The sequence below is a fragment of the Gossypium hirsutum genome, chromosome A11 (genome assembly GCF_007990345.1).
Source record: "Gossypium hirsutum isolate 1008001.06 chromosome A11, Gossypium_hirsutum_v2.1, whole genome shotgun sequence".
Taxonomy (NCBI): Eukaryota; Viridiplantae; Streptophyta; class Magnoliopsida; order Malvales; family Malvaceae; genus Gossypium; species Gossypium hirsutum.
Genome location: NC_053434.1, coordinates 32562449 through 32569013, shown reverse-complemented (window position 1 = coordinate 32569013; position 6565 = coordinate 32562449).

The following is a 6565-nucleotide window of genomic DNA, read 5'->3' as shown; positions in this document are numbered from 1 at the left end:
AAACTTAGTTTGAAAGAATTCCCAGGTCACCTGCTCTCTCAGAACTACTGATACTAGGGTATTCCACCAGTGATATGCTGTGTCTCATTCGGTGTTTAAATAGGCTTTAGAATGCCTAAGAGCCCTCAAAAGTGGCATTTTCCGAATAGGACTATACTTGGGCTCAGCATGGCCACGCCTGTGTGACACGCCCGTGTGCGATTACTCCAGCTCGTGGTCAAGGCCGTCGAATAGGCACGGGCATGTAGTCTATCAATGTAAGTCGTGCTTCGATCCTGCCAAATGGACACGACCGTGTGACACGCCCGTTTGAGGAAGTCCAGGCCATGTTGATTTCCTACGTGGGTCCATTTTCTCTGTTTTCGACCCTTTTCTCGGTCTTTTTACTCTCCTATGCTCACCTAAGTATAAAACATGAAATTAAAGAATTAGGAGCATCGAATTCACCAAATCTAAGGAGAAATCATCTATACATTTGCTACGCATGGGATAAAAATATGTACAGATTACGGTTTATCAAACACTTATATTTGATTGCAAGAATTACACTCTAGACATTTGTACATTCACAGGCTGTCAAGAGTAAAGATCGTGGTGAGGCCATGGAATCGATTGGAGGCTATACACCTAAAATGATTAATACCATAGCTAAAAGATGCTATGAAATCATGTCATAAATGAGCAAGACCATGACTGAAAGTTGCCATGGCATCATGGTAAGCATGAATAAGACCATAGTGGGACTATGGAATCCTGGTAGTCCACTGGAATAGTAAACACGGGGTTATAATGAGTAAGACCATAGTTAAAAGAAGCTATGACATCAAGTTATGAGTTGACGGAAAAAATGTGTAAGACCATGGTTGAAAGGTACTATGGCATCACAGATAGCCTAGCGGGACGATAAACACAAGTTTTATTGAGTAAGACCATAACTGAAAGATGATATGGCATCAAAAGATGAGTTGATAGAAAAAATGTGTAAGACCATGGTTGAAAGGTACTATAGCATCACAGACGATGAACGCAAGTTTTATTGAGTAAGACCATAGCTAAAAAATGCTATGGCGTCAAAAGATGACTTGATGGTAGAGAGAGTAAGATCAAAACTAAAAGACATTATGGCATCAAAGATAGTTTGAAGGGACGTTGGAAACAGGAAAATATACACACTTTTTCATGCCCTTTTTAACTCAAATTCATGCAAATTCGTAGTAATTCTTGTCGAAAAATATATAATAATTATAAAATAATTAAATTGTCCTTAAATTATTAAAATTTTTAATTTTAATTAATTTTATAATAAATTTTTTATTAATTTTGATCATTTTCGAAAAATTTGCACAAAAGGCGAAAATTGGCTCGACAGACACTGTTAAAAGCGCAAATCAAGGCGAATTAAGTTTTTAGCTGAAGATTTTCCAAATTATGAATATTAATTCATAATATAATTAATTTTAATTTTAATCAAAATTATTTTGGGCTAAATAATTATTATTAAATAATTATGAAAAGAGGCCTAGTTGAGCTGAGCCGAGAAAACCGATCCAACCGAGCAATGGGCTACCCAAAACCATCCCACATGCTGACCCAATCAGCTTGGTTGGCTGATTATTGGGCTTTCAAAGCATCCCATGAAGACTCCTTGAATTTGCATTCAAACCCCTCCATTTATCATGCCTTACTAGATTTACCCCTACCTTAAAATAGTAAGTTTTAAACCTTCAAACTTGCTACATGTGTGGCCGACCATGGGAGGACTCTATGGCTGCTGGTTTTTGATATTTTTAGCAGCCTACTCAACCTATAAATACCCCCTTGGGTGCTCATTCCAAACACATCTCAAAACCATTCATTCTTCACTTCTCTCTCCCTTTTCTCTCTTTATTGTTCTTCATTTTCTTCCCCATTCCCTTGTCGATTTCACCTCTTGAAAAAGATTCATTCAACCACCATTTGGAGCAGTATTCAAGTGTTCGTGGAACCTCGGTTCAACAATAACAAGCTGACAAGGAGCGGAGCAAACTAGTCAAGCCTCAGAGAAACACTAGATTTGATTCTTGTTCCTTATCCTTTTAATTTTATTGTTGCTGTTATGAACATGTCTATGAATATTTTTTATGTTGATATGTTTAATTTAATTAATATGGATTAAATTTAATTCGTGTTAGGTTGATTGCATTTCGTCTACTTGAGTTATTAAAATTATATTTGTGTTGTTATATGCCTCGGTAAGATGTTTGATTAAGTAAAACCATGACTAAGTTATTCTTGCATTACAATTGTAAGGTAACTAATGAATTAATTATTTAAACGGATTGAAATTGTAAATAATTGACATTATACTTAATCAGTGCATGTTTAATCATTTAAGGTAGCTGAGGGTTAAATTAGCAACGGTATCTAATGATACATTAGCCTTGCTAACTTGCAAGATTATTATGATTAAATTGTTTCAAGGTAGAAATACATTGTTACCTCGCGTAATCTTTTATGTGCTTATGAGATTGAATTAATTGTTTGAATTGGCATAGAGATATGTACAATAGATTATTTTAATTTCATAAGTATGTATGTGCATTAACACATTTGCTTATTAAATTTTGTTTAATCGATTGAATTGACATAGAGATATAGTCAAGAGATAAATGGATTTTGGTAGGTAAGTATGTTCATAAGTTAGCAAATTACCGAGATGCCGTGAATTTATTTGTAACAACATAAACATGAGTTTAGTAATTCTAAGTTAAGAAATGTAAATAATCTAGCACAATTATGTCATCTTGATTAAAATCATCTTTTGAAATCGTACATTAGAACTTTTATTTTATTTTTATTTATTTTACTTAGTTAAAACTCTAGTTTTTAATCACCTCCTCAAATCAAAATATTTTTCTTCACCAAAGTGTTTTTACTTGCATTCAAAAATAATTCTTTTCACAGTCCCTGTGGGTACGGTAACTCGACATTTACTTGTCATTCTATTACTTGTTGCGATTGTGTACACTTGCACATTTCCGTCATTCCAAATTTTTGGCACCGTTGCCTAGGACTATTTTAAAATGTCATTATTTGTAAATTTGTTAATTTTACATTTTGGTTTATTTTTCTTTTCAATTTTAACTTAATTAATTTTTTTGTGTTTGTTTCAGGTGTTTATGACTATTGATCGAATCATCGATTTAGTCCCTGTAGACCTTGGGATTGAAAAAACTTTTCAACAGCGGAAAAGACAAGCAAGTTAAAGAAGGACCAAAGGGATGAACTTCGAAAATCTGAATCAAGGAAACAGAGCAAACCCGGTTCAAAATTATATCCTTATCACTGATGATAGGGATAGAGCTCTAAGACAATATGTCATGCCAGTGTTTCATGATCTTAATATGGGTATTAAGAGACCTAAAATTGAGGCACAATAGTTCGAGTTGAAGCCAGTCATGTTCCAGATGCTTCAGACAGTGGGCCAATTCAGTGGTGTAACACCCCTTACTCGAATTCGACACCGAAATAGGGTACGAGGTATTACCGAACTCACATAACCAACAATCGTATAATTCCAAACCATAAATTTCATCCAAATTAAAGCCATTTGTAATTAATCATAAAATCCTAATACGAGCCTACGAGGCCCAAAACATGCTTTAGAAGCAGTTCGGGACTAAACCGAGAACTTTAGAATTTTTTAAAAAATTTAGAAAATTTTCCACTATACAGGGGTCATACACCCGTGTGAATATGGGACACGCCCGTATGGGCAAGCCGTGTGGTCACACATGCCCATGTCCTGACCCCGTGTAACTCTCTAACTTGTAATTCATGAACAAATTGAGATCACATAGCCAAGTCACACGCCCATGTGCTAGGCCATGTGGTTAATTAATTTAAGTCGAATTAGGTGCAGGTTACACACGGTCAAGACACATGCCCGTGTTCTAGGCCGTGTGACACACACGGCTGAGACATACGCCAGTATCTCTACCTGTGTGCCCAATTCTGAGCATTCTGTTTCTCAAAATTAAGGTGCAGGGACACACGACCTAACCACATGCCCTGTTACCAGGTCATGCGTCACACACGGTCTAGACACACACCTGTGTGTCTGCCAGTGTAGAAAAATTGAAGCCATTCCTAGCTCCATTTTTCACCCAAATTTTCACCCAAGACCTGCATTTGAAACTCACAACCAATACCAACCAATTTAAACATTCAAATTAAACAAACTTCATCATTCAATAAGCATATCATTACATGCATAAGTGTTTATAAACTTACCTTGGTTTAACTAGGGAAATAACAACATTTTGTCACATATATTGTAACACCCCTCACCCGTATCCAATGCCGGGATAGGGTTCGAGGTGTTACCGGACTTAAACATTCACAACATGTAAAACCAGGCCACAAAATTATCACCAAAAATGAAAACATCTCAAACACATGCATATCATCCCTTATATAGTTCTTCAAAACCTATAACATACATTGAGGTGGTTCGGGACTAAACCAAGAACTTTGAAAATCTTTGGGCAATTTAACTAAATTTTCTTGCTTCGGAGAGTCACACGCCCGTGTAGATTGCGCCGTGTGGTCACACACGTTCGTGTGGCTTGGGACACGCCCGTGTCCTGTGCCCATAGAGCTCTTTGTCCATTTGGTCATGAACAAGTTAGGGCCACACAGCTAAGGCACACGCCCATGTGCTTAAGCCGTGTGTCACACTCGGCCTAAACACACGCCCGTGTATCTATCCGCGTGGACAATTTCAAGGCTATTTTCCAAGCCAATTGTCACCCTTAATTATCTACATACACTTATACATTTCATAGCAATTGACGTGGCATATTTGAGTAATTATATATATCCACAATCAAGACACAAGCATGACATTCTCATAACAACACATAACATATTACCAACAATGCATGGCAAATAAGCATATCCACATCACCAATATCAGATATAACATGAATAGCTAGATTATAATTCAGAATCATTAGCTCACTAAAAACCAATATATTTGGCCAAATTATAATAACACATGTTATAAAACTAGGTCCTTACACATGCCACTCACTTGATAATTCTAGCATATTTGTTTATACTCTCAAAGTTTGGTTTGATAGTGTGATGCTGCCTTCGACGATCTCCAACCATGAGCTAACCTGACAACACTAAAAGAAATGGAAAGGAGGGGGTAAGTTTTACGCTTAGTAAGCTCACATGAAAATAATAAGCAATTTACTAACATGCTTTCCATAGTAAAACTATCCCAATTGTACATTTACACATGTTCTGGTTAAGCTATTTTATTGAGTCATAGTCACTAAATCATTTATATCTGGAGCTACAGAACTTTAAATTAAGATCTGCAATTTTTTTCTCGAAACTAGACTCATATATCTATCCACCATAAAGTGTTTAGATTTTTGGTCCAGCTAATAAGTACAGTTTATTATTTAAAGTATTCCCTATTTTTCTGTTTGATAGCTTTGAACTTTCTTCACTAAAATTTAATTATCTCATAGTAAAAGATTCAGATAAAGTTCTTGTCTCTTTCTCCTAAAAGTAAACTCATCAGGTATTTCATTCATATGAATTTTAACTCATAATTATTTTTGTACAATTTCTAGTGATTTTCCAAAGTTGAGATAGGGGATTCTAGAATCACTCCAACTCTATCTCACAAGAATTCAAATATCTCATGATACAGAATTCTTTTGCTTTCACCATTTCCTTTATACGAAACTACACTCATTGAGCTTTAATTTCATATTTTATTAAGCTTCTAACTCAATTTCCACTATTTTTAATGGATTTTCAAATTCGGACCAATGCTACTGTCCAAATCTGTTTTGGTACAATATAATGATCACTATCATAAGATCATTTCCAACTATCATGAACTTACCATTTCATGGATCCCTTACTCATTTTTCACAATGGAGCTCAATAATAATAATAATGATAACATTACTTACATTTCTTTTTCCACACGTTACCTTTACGACTTACCAACTTGTCCATTCAAGGAACGGCTTAGGGATTTGGATACATCGTGATCTGAAGCCCGAAGTCTAGCTGAAGCACATAAGTGCTAAACGGAATCCCAAAGGCTAACTGAAGCACATAAGTGCTAAACGGAAGCCCGAAGGCTAACTGAAGCACACAAGTGCTAAACGGAAGCCCAAAGCCAAACTGAAGCTTATCAGAGCTGAACTGAAACCCCAAAAAGGTTAACTGAAACTCATATGAGTTAACGGAAGCTCATAAGAACTAAACGGAAAGAAAACACGAGAATTCGCAACAAATGCTGAATCTCGGTTTACTTGGGTAATTTACCGTCAATTCATCTTTTTCACTGAACGATCTTACTCATTTCCTGTGTTCCGTTCTTCCGAAATACTTAGTTCAATTTCGTAACTTTTATACATAATTTACTTTTTTTTTAACAATTAACATAGATAAATATTAATCACTATTCATAAAATAATATTAAAATTTAATAATTTAACCGTACAAACTTACCTCGGATCCAAAAATGGCAATTTACCATTCTAGTCTATAA